This window comes from Aegilops tauschii, chromosome 5 (genome assembly GCF_002575655.3).
Source record: "Aegilops tauschii subsp. strangulata cultivar AL8/78 chromosome 5, Aet v6.0, whole genome shotgun sequence".
NCBI lineage: Eukaryota > Viridiplantae > Streptophyta > Magnoliopsida > Poales > Poaceae > Aegilops > Aegilops tauschii.
This window is the reverse complement of record NC_053039.3, coordinates 24,734,751-24,756,706: the sequence shown is the minus strand read 5'-3', so window position 1 is coordinate 24,756,706 and position 21,956 is coordinate 24,734,751. Positions and strand designations below refer to the sequence as shown.

The window sequence follows — 21,956 nt, the reverse complement described above, 5'->3', positions numbered from 1 at the left end:
TACTACTAGCCGTACGTGCGGTGGTTATTACATGCGTACGGGGTCGCATGAAGAAAGGCTGTGGAGGAGGAGCTGGCAAGGATAGTCTGTTGCCTGTCCTCACGTGTGGCCCTCCTCAATAGTCACAAATGGCTGAGGGGCAACGGCAACGACGACCTCAGTCCCTGACAGACAACGGTGACCATGGCGCCGCTCGTATCATGCATCAATCACATGCTCTCTCTCCATTAAAATATAAGATGTTTTGTAGTTTTTTAGTTGTAGTCAATGAAGTACAGTACTCCCTTCGTCCGGGTTTATTAAGCCTCTTAGCATCACAAGCACCTCCCCTTTTATAAGGCCCGCTTTGGAAATGTGCTTTCATACAATCATTTCATTGGTTGCATTGAAAGCTATTGTTGTTGGTGCCATGGCTGAAAAATTAATACACTTTATGCGTGCTTTTTCATTGGCTACATGCATGTGAGAGAGTGCATTGGTAGTGGAATAGAAGAATTAATGTGAGCAAATTACTATTTGTCTTGATCTAAGAGAAGTTGTCTTTAGGCCTAATAAACCTGGACTGAGGGAGTAGTATTTATGAGGGTGTATTAATCTTGGTCCCAAATGTTGGGACATTTACATATTTGTAGATTGTGTTGTTCTTCACATTCTTTTGTGTGTAAAAATTCCCGTGAACTAAACACCAAAGGTAATGGCATCTTTATTGGAACCTCTCGAGTGTATGCACTGCGGCTGGGAATACCTGACACACGTGTACGGTATACGGAGGTACTACTACCCGTACGTGCGGTGGTTATTACATGCGTATACGTGCTATATATGTTCTGCCGCTCATCATGGGCAGAAGACGATCTGGAGCCGGCTTCCAGCGGCGCTGCAGCTCTTCGCGTACGGCTGGACAACGTCGCACCCAGCCTTCCGGCACGGGAGCGCGTCGCCGGAGCTGCACTTCAGGTCCATGGGCAGGTTGAACCCCTTGAGCGTCGACGTGACGCCGTAGGTATAGTTGCCTTGGAGCACGGACACCTCGGCCATGGTCACCGGCACCGCCGGGTTGCCCCCGCAAGTCAGCGAGCTGCCACCGCAGTCGCCGGTCTGGCACCGCCCCTTGCCGGCCCGGTCGAAGGAGCAGCCCGTGCGCCCCCATATGTACTGGGAGCCGATCACCGGCGTGTCGAGGCTCCAGCTGGCCCCTGGGTGGAGCTCGGTGCCGCCGCCCCCTTGGGGGAGCACGAGCGCCACCGCCGGCTACACCGTGAAGTGGCACCGGTTCGTGATGGTGAGCGGTGCCGCGCTTGCCCCGGCGGCGAGGACGACGAGCAAGAGGAGGACTGGAGAGGCGCTCGCGCTTCTGGCTGGAGACGCCATTGTCTGCAGTGTGTGTGGTGTCTAGAGAGGCTGCATGCTTATTTATCTGTCGTGCTCAACATGTGTAAGCGAGCTAGACTACAAGCAGTTGGGTGGGAGCATTGAAGTCAAAGATGGCGCCAAGATTTGGCTACTACGTACCTACTACCTACTTGGACGCCAATATAGCCAAGATTGGCCGCTTTTCCCTTTCGTCCGTTGAAGATCGACGACAATTCCCACCGTCTGTAGTGCCACACGACTCCATCAGCTAATGATGGGCCAAAGAAAGAAAAAGTTTATCTTGACGCCCTAAAATACACGTGTCCATTAAGGCCCTGGTGGTATCAACCGTGACGTGCCGATGGTGGAGCGGGCACAATAGCGTACACTTACAAAGCTTTCTTTTCTGAAAAAGCGTACACTTCGGAAATTGCTTGTTGGTTTATCCGGAATTTCCAGTTCACTGTGTATTGATATTTTCTTATAGCTTCGCAACTTTACATTCATGAGTAAGTGGCATTGACATGTTTTTCATCAACAGGTTGCACATTTTGATTAGTAGTACGAAACATTTGACCTCGATGGCAGTAGTATCGCTCTATTTTTTAAAAAAGAGGGTAACAACCTCACTTTGCATCGATCAATGCACATAACTCCCAATTGATAAGTGTATGGTTTATAAGTATCCAACAAATTTGGAAAGCAAAAATAAAGCCAGAAGGATAACAAGCTAGGTTGAACATACCCCGAGCGATCATCTTTCATAAGTTGACCATGGATTCCCGGTCTTCCCTCCGGCAAAGATAGGATAACATATGGATTCAGAAAGTGGCTATGTACATGACCTACAAAAGGTGGGAAACTTTCGTCCTGGTTGTTAGAATAAATCCGAGGCACGCGGTTGATCCCTCGAGGAACAAGCAATCACAGACAATGATGACATCGAGATTTGTTAACGAGGTTTGGCGAACTCGCCTACTCCATGCGGCAATGACTACGGGCGCTCCTTCCCGAGATACCGCAACACCGGTCACCCGGGCGCCGGCACAAGCCGTCAGCACCCCCTTGCGAGCCTGTCGCTATCTAGTCGTCATGGGTTACAATGTGGGGTGCCTCCATATATATAAGAGGCCAAGGGTACAACGTGACCGACTCCGACACTACAAGTATCCTACCCACACTACAACACCAAGTCCAAGCGTAACCCAACTGGTACAAAATATTCGACACAAACACAACAAACTCCACCTTGGCGGATATTCTCCACCACCTTGAATTTGTCCATGCGTCAAACTTCCATGTACTCTGTACTTGTGTTATCTTCTTCGTAGCTTACTGAGAGCTACTCGACGAGTTTGCCCCAGACCCGCCGCCGCCGTGAGACCCCGCTGCTACTCCCGCAACTCCAATCTCCGTGACTCCACCTGCAATAGTGCTCTCTTGCAGCTTGTAAAGATGCGAAGCCATCCTCCCTCCAATCATCAAGGTCACCTCATCTTTCATGATTCTCATGGTCTTCCTATCCCGATCACAACGGAATACCATACCACCATCATGAAGAATACCAAGCGAAATTAGATTTCTCTTTAGCCCCGGCACATGCCTGACTCTCCGAAGCATCCGCTCAACACCGTCAAACATCTTGATTTTGATGTCACCTATTCCAGCAACATGATAACCTGTGTCATCGCCCACATAGGCTAAACCACTCATCAGACTTGTACGAAGAGAACCACTCCCTGTTGGGTGTCGCATGAAAAGAGCAAGCTGAATCCAACATCCACGCTTCACCTTTGGTTGACTGCCTGTCTGATACTATGAGAACATCACTACTGTTGTCTGAGTCATCACCATGAGTTGCCTTATTAGCACTTGCCCCACCATTGAGTTCTGGACAGTCCTTTCTCATATGTCCTCACTGCTTACACTTGTGACACTGTATATTCTTTTTTTTTCTTGTTCTTCCCAGCCTCATATCCCTTCCGCCACTCCTCACCCTTGACTTGCAAACCTTCACCATGAGAGACTTCCACCGCGTTCTTCTTTCTCATATTATAAGGTAGCAATGCCGTAGTAATATCCTCATTCTTGACGGTCTCCTTGCCGTGTGCCAAATTAGTGATCAAATGGTCATAGGATGATGGCAACGAACAAAGAAGCAGAATTGCCCTATCCTCGTCGTCAACCGTCGCATCAAGCGTGCTAGATCCGTCCCGACTTGATTAAAGGCGTTCATATACTCCACAAGATCTGACCCCTCCTGCATCCTCATCCCATACAACTTTTGCTTCAGATACACCTTGGTCGTCGCAGTCTTGGACATAAACTGACTTTCCAGCTTCTCCCAGATCTTCTTCGGCGAATTCTCATCCATCACATGATAAATAATCTGGTCCGGCAGACACAAACGTATAGTCCCGGCTGCTTTCAACTGTAACTCCTCCCAGTCTTCCGCCTCCATCTTAGCTGGCTTGGCCTCCTGCAACAACGCCTTCAAGCATCCCTATTGTACCAACAAATCTTTCACCCTTGTCTGCCATAACCCAAAGCTTCCAGTTCCATTGAACTTCTCCACCTCAAACCTGGTACCCGATGGCGCCATGGTTCTTTGTACAGCTGACCTTGCGAAAAATTATCCGAGCTTTACACGCGATGCCCAAGTACACAAAGAGAACCGAACGTTGTCTTCTATGCACTAGTAGCAATTCCAACCAAAAAATTCCTTCCGGTCTTCACGTGTTCTGCTCCTGACTCAATCTCCCGATGCTAAGCTAATTTGCGTTGCCTTGCCCTTGCTAATTCCGCTGGATGCCACAACCAGCGATGGCCACTTCCTTCTGCCGATTTGATCTGTTGCCTCGCCGTACGGTGACCCAGCCCAGGCTGCTCCTTTTATTAGCGCCTCATAAGTCTCCGCCTAGATGACGAGTTCCACCAGGACTCGGTCCTGCTTCTTTTTTGTCCAAAACAAACTCGGTCAATACCTGGTTGTACACGACTCGAGTCTGGTCTTGCGCACCTCCGTACGCACGCGTACGCGCTAACCAGCTGCCGCTTGGCCCGTGATTTGCCTGCCTGTAGTCGTACGGCTTCTCCCTCTTGCTCCGCAGCTCACACACGCGTCTCCACGCGCGCGACATGCTGCCGGATCTCGCCGAGTCGCCGATCCCACGACCTGCTGCGGCAACTCACTTCCGCCTAGGCATTTGAAACCTTGCTCATAATACCACTTGTTAGAATAAATCCGAGGCACACGATCGATCCATCGAGAAACAAGCAATCACAGACAATGATGACACCGAGATTTGTTAACGAGGTTCGGCGAACTCGCCTACTCCCCGGGGCAATGACTACGGGCGCTCCTCCCCGAGATACCGCAACACCGGCCACCCGGGCGCCGGCACAAGCCGCCAGCACCCCCTTGCGAGCCTGTCGCTATCTAGTCGTCATGGGTTACAACGTGGGGTGCCTCCACATATATAAGAGGCCAAGGGTACAACGTGTCCGACTCCGACACTACAACTATCCTACCCACACTACAACACCAAGTCCAAGCGTAACCCAACTAGTATAAAATATTCGACACAAACACAACACTGGTTAAAAATACAGTCATTGCGATAATCCTATATCTCCCAACGGAAAGCACAAACTCCCACAAAGATTCCCTAAAAAAAACTCCCACAAAGATTCCCTAAAAAAAACTCCCACAAAGATGTGCCCTTAAAACTTATGATGTACCCCACTCAACTAGTTACCGAACAAATTTGTAATTCTAGTTAGGGTGGGGGTGGAAAGTTTAATGCAGTATGAATAGAATGCCATAGTACATTAGCAAGTGGGTAATCTAGGAAAAAGATGTTAAATCGATTCCTTATGTGCACAGAAAATACTTTTTTTGTAAACGTGTGGTCGTCGCCTTTTCATGTTGTTTTTAGTTAAGATCACCCTCTCATATCTAGATACCACATAAAAATCTTTATTTTAGAGGCACGTTAAGTTTCCAAATGAAAGCGTGGTTAAAATAGATGCCGATATGAATGAGATCACAATACATTGGCTTAACCAAAAAGTACAAGAATTGGCGAGTTTCCATCTGAACGAATTCGATTCCGTCATGAGATTGAACGCCATCAACCTATTTACCACATGCATCAAATATTTCCACTTCATCCCATGGGTGCCCGACAGAAAAATATATTTAAATGGCCATGTCCCAAGATGACTTCAACCCGTGGGTTCCTCGCGAAAATAATTATTTAAAGAGACATGTCCTAACATGACTCCACCCAGAGTGTGTCTGCCAGAAACAAATATTTAAAGTGACATGCGTTGAGTCCTCTGGATCGGTTAGGGTTAAGGATTCACGGTAGTCTTTACCTTTTCCTTGGATTGATGAGCCCGATGGGTGGCCATGGTGGATGGCGGCGGTAGTGATGGCAGAACGTGGGTGAAGTGGTGACGGCGCTTCCCATCAGCACTGCACTAACCCTAGATCGGTAGGGATGTAGGTGGGGTGTACGGCGTTGCGACGAACCTCGTATCTCGAGCCGCCTACCCCACCTCTTTATATATAGTGCAGGTGACAGGGGCCCGTCAGCCATAGTGGGTTGAGCGCCCCCGATCAGGGCGCGGATCTAAGGGCCCGGTGGGCCGTTGGGCCCACACGGTGGAGATCATCCTAACATTCTCCCCCTTGATCTCAACTTTTACTTTTGACCTTATACTTTTACTTTACTCGTTTCATAACAGATCAGTACATAGAACATGTTTCATCGTCACAGCTCAATTGCCGATAGAATCGGACAGCCACAACGTACCTCTCAGTTTTGAACCATATTCTTTAACCTTGGGCCCTTTTATTGTCCGGAAATTTTATACTATACCATAAAACCCATGTCGACTGTGTGTTCTTCAAACACACTGGGCGGTAAGCCTTTAATAAGCAGATCTGCAAACACTTGTCTGTTGCTTTTATGCTCCAAGCATTTCAACATAATTCCGGACTTTCTCCTTAACAACGTACAACTTTGTGTCAATGTGTTTGGCACCACACTTGACTCGTTGTCATAGGAGTGAATTACTTAAATGGATATCGCTGCTGTCAACCATTATCAACTCCGGGTACAGGTTTCCATAACGATTTTGCCTGTCCCTCAGCCTCATATCATGCTATACTTTATATTTGCATCACATTGATGATAAATGATTCATTCTATAGAGTTCTTCCACACAAAAACTCCTAATGTGAAGGTCAACGACAATTGTGGATTTTGCTGTACATTTCACAAGTTTTTATCTTTGTACTCACAACCTTTTGAGAGCACTTGTTGCTTTCAGCATGAGGCCGATATCTTTGACTCCATTCCATCAATTTAAATATGTACTGGACATTGCCAAAACAACCCGGATATGTGAACTATGTCACGGTAATGTTACACTTTTGCATTCATAAAGCTTCCAACAGCTGAAGCATATGGTACCATATTCATTTGGTCTATTTCACATTGACTCTTGGAACACTAAAGTTCCCAAAATCATTATCCTTTACTATAAGAACAGGCGTAGGTTTTCTCACATGCATACTTTAGAGAATTTTCAAAGTATGCTCATGCGACACTCCTAATACCCCCCCTTTTTTTCTTGGTGAATCTCAATAATTATAACGAGAGTCACTCTACTGAGAACATTCTTTTGAACTTTGAGAACAAGAACTTCTTTTCTCCTGCTGCAGTAGATTGACATCACCATTAGCAAGTAGGACGTCATGCACATGCACAGGATTAGGAAATAAATTTCCCGTTCTATAACTTTGCATGAATACAATTGTCTTCTCATTTTCTTTAACCCAAAAAAAACATCTGATTCTTCTAACTTTAAATGCCACTGTCTAGAGACTTGCTCTAGTCCATAAAAGACTTCTTGAAGAAGTATCCCTTGTGTTCTTTACTTTCATCTGATGTAACTCGGATCATGATGTCGATCATGATGTGCTACTAACAGGCAAATTGATCCTATAGTCTTTCATCTCCAAGAAGCAATAGGTATTACAGGACCTGTATCACAAGATCCATGTTTACTCATTCCTCCTTTATGGAGCTAACAACAGGTGTTGTATAAGTCATACAACATGCTCCCCCAGATACAATATATTCGAGTCTTAGGTATTTTCATACCATGCTCCCCCAGATTACTCCATCTTTACTAAAAATGGCGTATCTTTAAACTTTATTATTTGGGTTTATTCTGTTAAAACTTTCTTCTTTATGGCACTTTAAGCACCGTCTTAGTATTCCTTAGTCTGCTTTCGGAACTGTAAAAGATCCAGGAATACATCTATTTCTTTTCTTTAGGGGTATTATTATGATCGTCGTACTCCCCCAGATGATCACATTCTTCATTAATGGATATCTCATATTTCTTTCTCCCCCTCGAAATGTGGCAAGAACTTTTCTGCCACAATTTCGAAAAACCATTCACAACTCTTGTGAATTGAGGAAACTTTGAGTATCTACTTCATGTATTTGATTACTTCATATGTAATGAAGTTATCTGTTAACGGTATGGGAGTACTTTTTCCTTATTCCTCATTCCATTTCGGAAACTCAAAATAGTTCTTTATCATTAGTACTTTTGCAAGTCACACTTGCATATCATTCTTATCTTTAGGTTCGTCTGTAACTTTTATTCTCTTTGGATTTATTGAGTGCTTAATGATCATTACACATAAGGTGTACGGTCGACACTAGGAAAGCATAATAGCTACTCCATACTTTTCTCCCAGAGTGGGACGAATTAAACGCACATGAGTCATCATAACTTTCTCCTGTCATATAGGATAAGTCCTTTGCATAAATTTCTCCCGCCATACAGGATTTCTGACATAATACTATGTCAACTTTACCCAGTTACGCAGGTGTTTTCCCAGACCTTTCCCGCCATGCGGTTTCTTATCATAATCATCTTTTCCCGCTATGCGGGTAATTCCCTGTAAGGGACATAAATGCCAGAATTGGCTCTTTTGACTGCATATTCAATCATCAAATTCAGAAATAAATCCAAATGCTCTTTGACACACGTGCTTGATCCGACGTTGGTCAAATTAAACACGCATGTTGCTTGTTTCATTTCAAATCATGTTGACTGAAAAACCTTCTTCATAGAGAGTACATGAAAGACATTCGTCAACCAAGACTCTCAATGATCTTTCTCTTTTCTTTTGAAGCCATTCTTTAGAGAGCACATACTCCCTCACGTTATGACCTTTCTTGGTCATCTTTCGGGTCACAAGTACCCATCCATTCGCTTTCGTGAATGAAAGCATGGAAAAATTTTAGTCTGAGAAAACTTAGCCAATAATCAACAATAATGAGCACAAAAAATAACCCCATGTTGGTCTGATTAAAAAAATATGCACATTAAACTTTGAAAAACTTTCTTTTATATTCTAAATCACTGTTGGGCAGAATTAGAATAAAACATCGTCCTTCTACATTAATTCCATATCACCGTTGGGCGGAAATGGAAATAATGCATATAACTCGTAAATAATGTGATAATAAAATTTCTATTAAGCGACTTTGCTAAGAAAATAATCATCATTATCAACTTTATTGCAGCGGAAAACTTTTAATATACATTTCTCAATCTTTATCAAATGCTCTGAAAATTGGTCACTTTGATACAAAAATTATCAGAGATTTGAACTTTTAACTATAAGACTCATTGAATTATAATATTGTCATCATCAACGTTGGTCAGAAAATAACAATACCATAATTAAACTTTAATCAAATATCTTTCTACTGTCATAGCAGAAGCTATCTTAATCTGATTTCACCCACAAGTGAAAAAACTTCTCTCAAAAGACTGCTCATCCAATTAAATTTTCCCGTTGGTTCCAATTTAATGGGAGGATAATACTCTTTCTTTCTTTGTAAAAGAGTACTATTAATTATTTACGCAGCGGAAAAACATGAATAAAAAATTCATGAACTTTTACTGTTTACATAAACTTTTCTTTGACTAAATAAAAATTCATGAACTTTATTATTTTCTTTATAAATTCATGAACATTTCTTTTTCTGAAAATTTTCTATTTTCATTTTTTATTTTAATTTTCAGGAACTTTTCTATTTTCTAAATAAATTTTTTCGTTGGAAGAATTTGCATAAAAAAATTATTTGAAATCTGCCCAGAAAATTAGACAAATAACAAACCCAAGGAAAAAATTGCAGCTGGTACGGCGTGCGGCTGCGGCCTCGGCCCAGCGCGCAGCCCAGCCGCCCAGCCGGCCTCGACCCAGCGCAGTCCAACCGCCCAGACTCCACTTTCGGCCCAGCCGCTCATCTGAGCCGGCGCCGCTCGTTCCTGGCCGTCAGATGAAATCCGATGGTCCAGCGCGACGATCGCCCGAACAAAACAGGCTCCAGACATGGGGGGAAACCCTAGCGCTCATCTCTCCCTTCGAGCGCCGCTCCCTCCTGTCGCTCCTCTGTGTCCCGACCGCGTCGGGCCACCACGCCGCGCCCGGTCGCCGGTGACGGCGACGACTGCCGCCGCACCGGCCGCGCTGATCTGCTGCGCTCTTTCCATTTCCCTTCCTTTCTCCTTCCCTTTCTCCTTCTCGCTCGCGACCACGGCCTCTGTCGAGGTCGCCGGGCCACCGCACCGCTCCCAGTCGTCGGCCACGGCCACCGCGCTGCGAGCCTTTCTTTCCCTCTTCTTTTCTGTCTCTCCCTTCCGCCAATACTTAGCAGAGAGAGAGCGAGAATCTCAACGGCCTTCTCTGTCCCGTTGTGCTCGACAATGGTGGCGCCGTTGCCATTCCTTTCGCCGGTCGCGCGTTCCCTTACGGTGAGCGCGCCGCCGTCGAAACGTTTGGCCGTGGTGCCCTTTGCCCCTCTCGGGGTGGTTCTTCGTCCGGCGCCTCGGCTTGCTGATGCGCGCCCGGATCGAGAGGAACAGGCGCGACCATATGTGGCGGCGCTCTTTGCCGGCGAGCACTGGGCCTCTCCGGTGATGTCTTTGCCCTGTCACTTTAGGGTTCTAAGGGAGGGGATGATTCTTTTGATTTGCACTGAAATCCTCAACCGAAACATGGCTGATACCATTGTTAAGTCCTCTGGATCGGTTAGGTTTAAGGATTCACGGTAGTCTTTACCTTTTCCTTGGATTGATGAGCCCGATGGGTGGTCATGGTGGATGGCGGCGGTAGTGATGGCAGATCGTGGGTGAAGTGGTGACGGCGCTTCCCGTCAGCACTGCACTAACCCTAGATCGGTAGGGATGTAGGTGGGGTGTACGGCGTTGCGACGAACCTCGTATCTCGAGCCGCCTACCCCACCTCTTTATATATAGTGCAGGTGATAGGGGCCCGTCAACCATAGTGGGTTGAGCGCCCCCGATCAGGGCGCGGATCTAAGGGCCCGGTGGGCCGTTGGGCCCACACGGTGGAGATCATCCTAACAACATGAACCAAGACTAAGGCATCATATACTATAGTACTTCGTTTTGTTAGACAGTATTGTAAAACTGGAGCGCATGAGGAAGGGCTGTGAAGGAGTGCGGGACATAGATCCCATGTTGCTTGTCCCCACGTGTTTCTCTACCTCAATAGTGATGGACCCGGGCAACTTGAGTTCGATAGCATCGAGGGGTTGGTTGAGTTCTACGGCGCCGCTGGTATCACGCACCAATCACATATCCTGGCTCAACCTCTCTAAAAAAGATAACATTTCGTGGCCATGCCATCTGAGACCCTCATCATCAACCCGAGTCCCACCCCTCAAAAAGAAAAATCAAGCTGAGTCCCAGTGTTAGAACATACATATATGTGGGTTCTCTTGTTCAAATTCACGTTCTTTTGTGTGTAAATTCCCGTAAACAATATATCAAAGGCATTTGCAAAAAAAAAAACAATATATCAAAGGCACATCACACATGGCAATTTTATTGGAATCTCGCACGCGCGTTCATACGTGTACGTACCACTGGGAATACATGACACGTTTCAGTATGTACTACTACACGTATATGTGTAGGTTATATGTTTACGCTCTGCCGCTAGCTAGCTCATCATGGGCAGAAGACGATTTGGAGCCGGCTGCCGGCGGCGGTGCATGAGTGGTCGTTGTACTTCACGTACGGGAACGCGTCGTGGCACCCGTCCTCCCGGCACCGGAGCGCGTCGCCGGAGCTGCACGTCAGGTCCATGGGCAGGTTGAACCCCTTGTCCAACGTGATGCCGTAGTGGTAGAAGCCCTCGGAGATGGCGACCTGGGCCTTGGTCGCGGCGCCGCAGGGTCGGTGCTCCGGCACCGCAGCCCGCTGCCGCAGTCCGCCGTCTGGCACCGCCCCCTGCCTGCCGCGTCGAAGGAGCAGCCCGTGCGCCCCCATATGTCCGCGGTGTAGTCGATCGCCGACGCGTCCACGGTCCAGTTGGCTCCCGGATGGAGCTCGGTGCCGAGGCCTGCGGAGGCGACCGCCGGCCACACCGTGAAGGAGCACCGGTTGGTGATGGTGAGCGGCGTCAGCGTCGACGTCGCGCTGGCCCCCGCGGCGAGGGCTGCGACCACGACGACGAGGAGGACCGGAGTGGCGCTCGCGCTTCCGGCCATTATATTATGTGGAACTGTGTGTGTGTGTGCGCTGGGACTGATCAGCTCATGGAGCTTGGCATTTATATAGGGTTCATGATAAAGATGTCGATCATCTCACCGAGCTAGCTACTTTGGAGAACACTCATTCAATTCAAAGGTGGCTACCTAACTGGACGACCTTTGTCGGGTCCGACTTTTTCCCCTTGTGTTTGGTTCAAGATAACTCCTAACGTGTGTAGTGTAGTGGTGTCATCCAACTGCACAGATTGAATACGCGTGCACCCATCGGATAAATAGAAGGGCCAAAGAAAGAAGACGCTTATCTTCGTGCCGGAAAATGCCGGGTGACCTGAGAGGACGGTGGAGTAAATCAAGGACGGCGACGCACCGGCATGCATGGTGCAATTATTTAAGCTCATCTAGAGCGCATCTAAATGAGACTTTATTAGATTCCAAAAAAAAAAGATGAGACTTTCTTAAAGCATTTCCAACAAACCATCAAGAATTAAAAAACTGATTTCACCTTGTTTCAAAAATCATATTTCACTCATTTTCAAAACACTGATTTCAATCAATTGAAAAACTCAGTGAATTTTAAAAACTAATATCACTCATTTCAACTAACAGATTTCACTCATTTAAAAAAAGTATAATTTCACTCATCTAAAAATACTAATTTCATCTATTTCACATATTTCACACAATTTAAAATACTAATTTCAGCCAATTAAAAGATAAATTATTTAAAAATCACTCACTTCATGTAACATATTTCTGTAATTTAAAAAAAATCAATCATTTCAAAACAATTATACTACTCATTTGAAAAAACTTATTTCACCCATTTCAAAAAGATATTTCACTCGTTTCAAACAATGATTTAATTTGAGAAAAATATTTCTCTCATCTCGAAATAAATTGTCTCACTTTTAGAAACTACACATTTCAATAACTAATTTCATTCATATATATTGGCTTATTTTGGAGATATCATCAAAACAATACACTTTAAATGGATTATTTATCCTCTATTTAGTTGGGCTTATTTTTAGTTTAAGATTGGAAAACTAAATGTATGTACTCGTTGGTGGGAGAGACGACTGTGGGACGAGTGGAATAAACTATTCGAGGGAGAGGAGAGGTGACGTTGAAGGCAACCGGTGGCCGCAAGAGGTGTCAGCCAAAGTGACGTAGTACTCTAGCCCTGGCCATAGCCGCATCCATCCATCTCCGCTCCCTTTCTCCGGTATGCATCATGCCCGCCATGCCCTCCTCGAGCTCCAAAGCATCTAGACGAGACTTTGTCAAGAACATTTCCAGTGGATCACCAATAATAATAAAAACTGCTTGTATAGGTTGAGTTAGATAAAAAAATTGCTCCACAGGTTACTTTCCAGTTTTCACCTGGCATCATCCCCCCACGCGATCTCGATCGAGCTCCGGCCGACACCCCGCCTCGCCGCCGGCGACCACCGCGCCGCTACCTTCTTACCTCACTGTCAGGTCCGCAGCGCCACCTTCACACATCACCGCTGAGCCTGCTGCACTGCCTGTCTTCCATCGCATCCGGCCGCTGCCTCAGACACACCACTCGTCCGCCTGCGCCTTTCCGGCTCCCCGTTCAGTTGTGCCCGTCGGCTCGTTTTGTGTCGGTGCACACCGCCGCCTCTGCCCGCGCCTCGTCACCTCCCCATTTGGCCGTTCACTCCACATTCGTCGCCGCTCTGGCATGCATGACTCCCCGTATCCCCGTTCGTCTCTGCCACCTCGCAGTAGAGATAGAGAGGAAAAGGAAAAAATAAAATAAAAATGACCCACTCACAGGTGTGGCTCATTTGAGTAATGGGAATGAGTTTATTGGTGACGTAATTGTATTACATATGCAAATAGATATTCTTGGTCCATCATTAGTATATTAGAAAACATCCCTGTTTTTTTAGTATTCAAACCGCACTACATTAATAAGTGACTTCAGACGGTCTGTAAATAACGCTTCACGTATTCTATTGGGTCTGGGGCTGCAGAATCTATAGGCTTTGGGCTTGTGAAGAAACTGTATGAATGAACAGTAACGGTTGATCTCTATTGGGAATGATGTGTACATATTTATATCCTCTGAAAGGGTGCATCGCACAGGCGCGACTGTTACAAACAACGCAAACAAAAGAATGTGTCGGTTAGGATGAGAGAGAGAGAACAGACGCATCTCCTGGGTGAGGAAAACCCCATATGCATGTCGCTTTGGAAAGCTGGGATTTCCTTTAATTAAACTGAGTAATTAAATCCTAACACTTCCCCTAATCCCTGCTTCAACTATTCTTGTAAACAACATCATCATCATCATCATTATCAGTCTCCTCCAAAATCCCTGAAGGGAAAATATGAGGAGATATGGACAATATGCCATTAAAAACTCCTTCCAAAAACCTAGTGAAAAAATAAGGAGCAACTGACATATCACAATGCCTGCATTACCATTGCCTCATTAAAAACCTTTCATAAGAAACCATTAAGGAAAAATCCAAGGATCACAAACAAATTATCATTCAGGTATACACTCCCCCTAAACTTTGCAAGTCCTGAAGTCGTTTCCTACCAATTCCATTGATGTACTTCTCAAATAAAGAACTTGGTAATGACTTTGTAAACAAATCACCAAGTTTATCACATGACTTCGTTTGCAAAATATTTATCCCCCCAGTTTGCTGTAACTCATGGCGATAAAATAATTGAGGAGGGATACGTTTTGTAATATTACTCTTTATATAACCTGCTTGCATCTGTGTAATACATGCAGCATTATCTTCATTGATAATAGTGGGTGATTCCAATGATCCAATCCCACTTGAACATTCAATAAAGTTTATGATTCTGCGAAGCCATGCACATACCCATGATGCTTGAAACAAAGCAATAATTTCAGAATGATTCGTGGATGTAGCCACCAGAGTTTGTTTTGTCGACTTCCTAGAAAACGCCATCCCTCCACTCAAGAAGACAAAACCAGTCTGTGATCTGGTATTATGGGGATCAGATAGGTATCCAGCATCACAATATCCCACCATGGTCTTATCTTGATTTTTCTAATAGAACAAACCAAGATCCTTGGTGCCTTGAAGATCTGAAAATGTTCTTCACACCAACCAATGCCTCTTTGTTGGTGATGAACTGAATCTAGCCAATAAATTTACTGCAAATGATATATCAAGTCTGGTGCCGTTTGTTAGATACATTAATGCTACAATAGCACCGAGGTAGGAAAACTCAGGTCCTAATACCTCTTCATCATCACCCTTAGGTCTAAATGAGTCTTTATCTCTATCAAGAGATGTAACAACCATTGGTGTTTTCGATGGATATGCTTCATCCATATTAAATTTCTCAATAATCCTTTGGATATAAGCAGACTGATGAACAAGTATTCCCAAAGAAAGATGTTCAAGTTGTAAGCCCAAACAAAATTTAGTCTTACCCAGATCTTTCATCTCAAACTCCGTCTTAAGATGATTACTTGCCTCATGTATTTCTTGTCTAGTCCCAATGATATTTAGATCATCCACATACACAGAAATAATACAAATCCATCTTTACATTTCTTGGTAAACACACATGGGCAATCATTATTTGGGTAACCATTCTGAGGAAGGAATATACTCAGTCGGTTATACCACATTCTTCCCAAGCCATACAATGAATTCTGAAGCTTTACACAATACATGTTGCGATTAGCCTTTGGATTCAGAAGCTTCATTTCCTCGGGAACTTTCATATGAATATCCGAATATAGTCACCCATATAAATATGCAGTCACAACATCCATCAGTTGGATATACAAATTCATTTTCACTCCAGTGATATTAAATATCGGAACGTTGTTCCACTCATAACAGGAGAATATCTTTCATCATAGTCGATGCCGGGCCTCTGCGTGAACCCTTGTGCTACAAGCCTCGCCTTGTATCTCACAACCTCATTGTTCTCGTTCCTCTTATGAACAAAAACCCATTTTGCTCCCACAGGGGACACATGTTGAGGAGTGAGTATTACTGCATTTAATACCCCTCTTTTTATGAGCGAGCGCAACTCATCCTCAATTGTTGCCTTCCATTTGGACTAGTCTGAGCGCTTCATGCACTCTGCCATGGACTTAGGTTCGCAATCCAAATCAAAGCCTTCTGCAATTCTAGAGGAGAAATAAATGTCAACAACTATAGTCTTTCTATTGTATGGTTCTCCTGAATCAACATAGTTAATGGTTATCTCATCAATACCTTTTGATCCTTCGTGATTTCCCTCAACAATTGGATCAAGGTCTCCCGATGTCCCAACATCAAAATATGTGTGCACACTCGTACCGGGTCCTGGATGTCGAACATCCTTCAGGTGTCCTTCCACCCTTGGTTGAATATCAACATCTTGTTGACTTTCATTTAATATTTGAAGATTCCTCATTCCCCTTGGATGCTTCTGCAAAGCCTTGTCCTTTGTGTCCATATTCCTCTCACCCCCCCTAGGTGGCTGAGTAGATCTATGGGTCACATCTACTCTCTTTGGCACATTCATAACGGGAACATTTGATTTTGTGATACCTTTATAATCAGTAAATGCATCTTGCAGATTATTTGCAATATATTACAAATTTATAATCTTCTAAACTTGGAGTTCAGACTCATTTATACGAGGATCTAAGGACTGGATGCCTTTCACATCGCAATCTATTTCTCGACAATCTTTGTGGTTATTCCCTCACCCTAATGCCTAGAAATTGTCCTCATAAAAAATGCAATCAGCGTACCAGGCTGTAAACAAATCCCCTGTCAAGGGTTCCGGTGTTGGGGAACGTAGTAATTTCAAAAAAAATCCTACGCACACGCAAGATCATGGTGATGCATAGCAACGAGAGGGGAGAGTGTCATCTACGTACCCTCGTAGAACGTAAGCGGAAGCGTTATAACAACGCGGTTGATGTAGTCGTACGTCTTCACAATCGACCGATCCTCAGCACGGAACGTACGGCACCTCCGCGTTCAGCACACGTTCAGCTAGGTGACGTCCCGCGAACTCACGATCCAGTAGAGCTTCCGGGAAGAGCTTCGTCAGCACGATGGCGTGGTGACGGTGATGATGATGCTACTGACACAGGGCTTCGCCTAAGCACTGCTACGATATGACCGAGGTGGATTATGGTGGAGGGAGGCACCGCACACGGCTAAGAGATCAACAGATCAATTGTTGTGTCTATGGGGTGCCCCTGCCCCCGTATATAAAGGAGCTAGGGGGGAGGCGGCCGGCCAAGGAGGAGGGCGCGCCAAGGGGGGAGTCCTACTCCCACCGGGAGTAGGACTCCTTCTTTCCTAGTAGGAGTAGGAGAAGGGGGAAGGAGGAGAGAGAGGGGAAGGAAAGGGCGGCGCCGCCCCCCTCCTTGTCCAATTCGGATTAGAGGGGGAGGGGGCACGCGGCCTACCCTGGCCGCCCCTCCTCTTCTCCACTAAGGCCCATTAGGCCCAATATACTCCCCGGGGGGTTCCGGTAACCCCCCGGTACTCCGGTATATGTCCGAAACCTCCCGAAACACTTCCGGTGTCCGAACATAGTCGTCCAATATATCGATCTTTACGTCTCGACCATTTTGAGACTCCTCGTCATGTCCGTGATCATATCCGGGACTCCGAACTACCTTCGGTACATCATAACACAAACACTCATAATACCGATCGTCACAGAACTTTAAGCGTGCGGACCCTACGGGTTCGAGAACTATGTAGACATGACCGAGACACGTCTCCGGTCAATAACCAATAGCGGAACCTGGATGCTCATATTGGTTCCTACATATTCTACGAAGATATTTGTCGGTCAAACCGCATAACAACATACATTGTTCCCTTTGTCATCGGTATGTTACTTGCCCGAGATTCAATCGTCGGTATCTCAATACCTAGCTCAATCTCGTTACCGGCAAGTCTCTTTACTCGTTCCGTAATGCATCATCCTGCAACTAACTCATTAGTCACATTGATTGCAACGCTTATTGTGATGTGCATTACCGAGAGGGCCCAGAGATACCTCTCCGACAATCGGAGTGACAAATCCTAATCTCGACCTATGCCAACTCAACGAACACCATCGGAGACACCTGTAGAGCACCTTTATAATAACCCAGTTACGTGTGACGTTTGGTAGCACACAAAGTGTTCCTCCGGTATTCGGAAGTTGCATAATCTCATAGTCACAGGAACATGTATAAGTCATGGAGAAAGCAATAGCAGTAAACTAAACGATCAAGTGCTAAGCTAATGGAATGGGTCAAGTCAATCACATCATTCTCCTAATGATGTGATCCCGTTTATCAAATGACAACTCATGTCTATGGTTAGGAAACTTAACCATCTTTGATCAACGAGCTAGTCAAGTAGAGGCATACTAGTGACACTCTGTTTGTCTATGTATTCTGAAGGGGAACGCAGCAGAAAACAAAAATTTTCGGACCTACGCACCAGCCCAGGACCACTATGGAGACTGCATACATGGTTTGATCTTTTTCGTTACCGACTCGTAGCGCAGCGGGAAGTAGAGTCGATGACGATCGGCGGTGCAGATCCCCGCAGCTAGGATTTACAACCTCCCAACCGCGAGGATGTATACCCTCATCTGCTCCTCAGACAGCCCTCCAGGAGGCGGTTGAACAGCCCCCCCGACGGTGTCGCGGACAGCCCTTCGGGAGGACCTTCGAAACTCGAACGGTCACTCGGACAGCCCTTCGGGAGGACCTTTGAAACTCGGACGGTCACACGGACAGCCCTTCGGGAGGCACTAACGAACTAAGACCGAAACTACGATCTCTCTACAGAGTTGCACACATACGGTGTCATCTATCCGGCAGGGCTTCGCCGTCCAGAACTAGTTCCTGCCGGAACCCAGACAGCCTTACGGCTCTACGAAACTCTTTTCGTGGGAGGGAGAGAAGAAGCCAGATAATGCATGGCATGTGTATGAGAGCAAGGGATGAGTGTGGAGGGCTGCCCCTCCACCTCTATTTATAGGAAATCCCAAGGGGGTAGGGTAGTTTCACAAAAAACCCAAAATGCACATCAATGAAGTCCTTCCACAAGGACCTAGGAGTGAAACCAAGGAACAAGAGGGTCCCCAAGGGGGGATACCCCATGTGGCCGGCCACACCCCCATGAGGGGCCAAAAAAATGGCTCCTATCCATCCATGTCATCCCCAAGATCTTCTGGAGCAAAGCCCCAAAAGGTGGCTTTCCATAAAGTAACCATAAAGCTGATTTTCACTATTCACGACGACATTTTTCAGCGTCTCATCGAACTGAAAATATTTATGTGGGCTAAGAACATTTCCAGTACCCACTAAAATGATTTTCAACGCGTTCCGAAACAATTCCGGTTTTAGTGATTTTCATCTGCGAAACGCATCTGAAGTGGCTCCGGCAGCTCCGGAACATTTCCGGTTTTTATCTCAGAAAATTCAAAAAGCTTCCAGAATGATTCTGGCATCCTCCAAGAATTATCAGGCATGTGCCGAAACCAATTTGATTTAATGGTGTATCCCGAAACAACTTTTCGGTATCATCGAAACTTATCCGATGACCTCTCTCTGCGGTACGATTCCGCTGTCCGAAACTTTTCGGTGTCCGAAACTTTTTCGGTGATTTTCTCTCAGACTCCCTGTCTAGTATCCAGCAGATAGATGACCCTTAAGCGTGTGACCCTATAGGTTCGGTGAAGTATAGACATGACCCGGAACCCCTTCCGATCAATGATCAACATCGGAGCCGTGGACACCCATATTGACCCCTATACCCACACGAATAAATATTCGAGTGAACCTCCAGTTGCCGTGTGCTATTCCTGTTGCTTCGCGATATGTTACAAATACCCGAGGTGAGACATGTTGGCATTCCCGTGGATCAACAACTTGTCCACTATGCTAGTTACCTCGTTACCGGTATTGTTCTCTTTTCTCGTTATCGTGTTCCGGCATCCCCGTGATCAAATCACAAAGTGTCTGGCCAGACGATGATGGATACCGTAACACCGAGAGGGCCCAGAGATATCTCTCCATCGTCGGAGGAGCAAATCCCAATCTTGAGCTATCAAGTTACTTGACACACTTTTCCATGAACCCGTAAGCCGCCGTAATAGCCACCCATTTACGGATGACGTTTAACAAACCCCAAAGTTCATGAAGCAAGCATGAAGAAACTCGATACTCTCATGGTCTAAGGAATCATGCAAACGTTAACCATCTCGGTGTTATGTACCAATAAACTTGTGACGAATGAATCTCATAGCATAACATCATGCCGGGTCGAATCAACACAAATGTTCTCTTAACATTATGCCCTCAAGGGTGCTGACATAGACATGCCCATGATCAGGAAAGCATAACCATTATGCAACACTTGAGCTAGTCTTAGAGGCCAGACTAGGAATACATTTTACCGTTTATTATTCCACACGTGCATATGAGTCTTCCTCCGAGCCTCGTGGATATTGCAGACTCGAGAATCATTGCAGTTATAGCATGGAACATAAACATAATTATGAACTCGGAGATAAATAATATCATTTATTATTGCCTCTAGGGCATATCTCCTACAGACTCCCACTTGCACTAGAGTCAATAATCTAGTTAATGCTAATGCACTTTACACCTGTGGCACACCGGTGTAAATATGCTTCGCTTGTGGTATAGCCTGATGTCCAACGGATCTGACGACTTCAGTTCCGTGTGTATCTTTGCATGTCCTCGCGTTTTCACGTTTTCACAAAATTCATATTTTGTGTGGACTTGGCTTTGTATGTATGTGAATCACAGGTCGAACCTGGATTCCTCAGACTGAGTTATGGAGCAACTACCTGCAGTAGTGTCCCATTGTCAAAAGCCATCTTGGAACTATACTAAGTTCATGAATGAACTATATGATTCAACATCTTCTTTGTCGCTTCTAAAGCGTCAACATACTTAGCCCTTGTTATAGAATTCGCCACAGTAACTAGTTTGAACAAATTCCAACTAACTGTGCCACCACATTGTGTGTTACACAAAACCCTTAACTTAAATCGAAAATCGCACGGTGAAAATATGAAGACTATCGATGTAACATTTTACAACGAACTCTTCATGATCTCCGCTTGCAAGAAAACATATCATCAGTACTTACTCTAGTACTCAATGACATCTTTCACTGTTGTCCCACGATCAGTACTTTGATCACTTTAGTATCCATACTCGCAACACCTTGGGAGTATCAGACATATCTGGTTGTTTTACATACCATGGAATACATGATTAATCCAAACACAAAAGTGTGTGGAATCTGCATCATGTATTTTACTCATCAGTGTTTTGGGACACCGAGTCTTGCAAAAACTCCTTCCATGTGACTTTGGCAAGAATCACTCCTTGGCGTTTTAAATGCTAAAAGGTTTTAGCATCTTGTCAATATGTATTCATTGCTTAGCCCCATTAGGTAAATCTATATATCTCCATAGATCATCATGCCTAATATTGAGGCTATTTAGCCTAAGCACTTCATCGAAAAACTATTTTCAAATGAAGTCCTAATTCGTGTCAAGAAATTTATTTCCAATTACCAATGTTCCAAGCACATAAGGTTTTTAGAAATATTATTACGCTCCCACTTACTTTCTTGAATTACAAGCATCTTCGTTACCCATTGATGAAGTCAAAACCCCTTTGACCATTTCATCAAAACACGAAGATTCCAACTCCATTTTGCTCTCTTCTGTCCATTGCTGGAACTCTGAAGTTTGCATACCAACTAGCATCCTCTGGATCGACAAATTACTTTGGACTGTATCATATACAAGTCCTAGCTTTCATTTCCATCAGATGGAAATCCTTTTATCATCCATGTTTCATATCTCATGATTGAAATATGTATTAATTGCTAGTTCAACCCGAACCGACTTTAAGCATCGCTACGATGAAAACAACCTCATCGTAGTCAACTCTTG

At 45.2% G+C, this 21,956-nt stretch overlaps 2 pseudogenes; both read right to left on the bottom strand.

Moving 5' to 3' along the window:
* Positions 1-679: 679 nt before the first annotated feature.
* Positions 680-1,386, bottom strand: LOC109764479 (thaumatin-like protein; annotated as a pseudogene).
* A 9,890-nt stretch (positions 1,387-11,276) lies between these two features.
* Positions 11,277-12,017, bottom strand: LOC109764480 (thaumatin-like protein; annotated as a pseudogene).
* Positions 12,018-21,956: the final 9,939 nt, after the last annotated feature.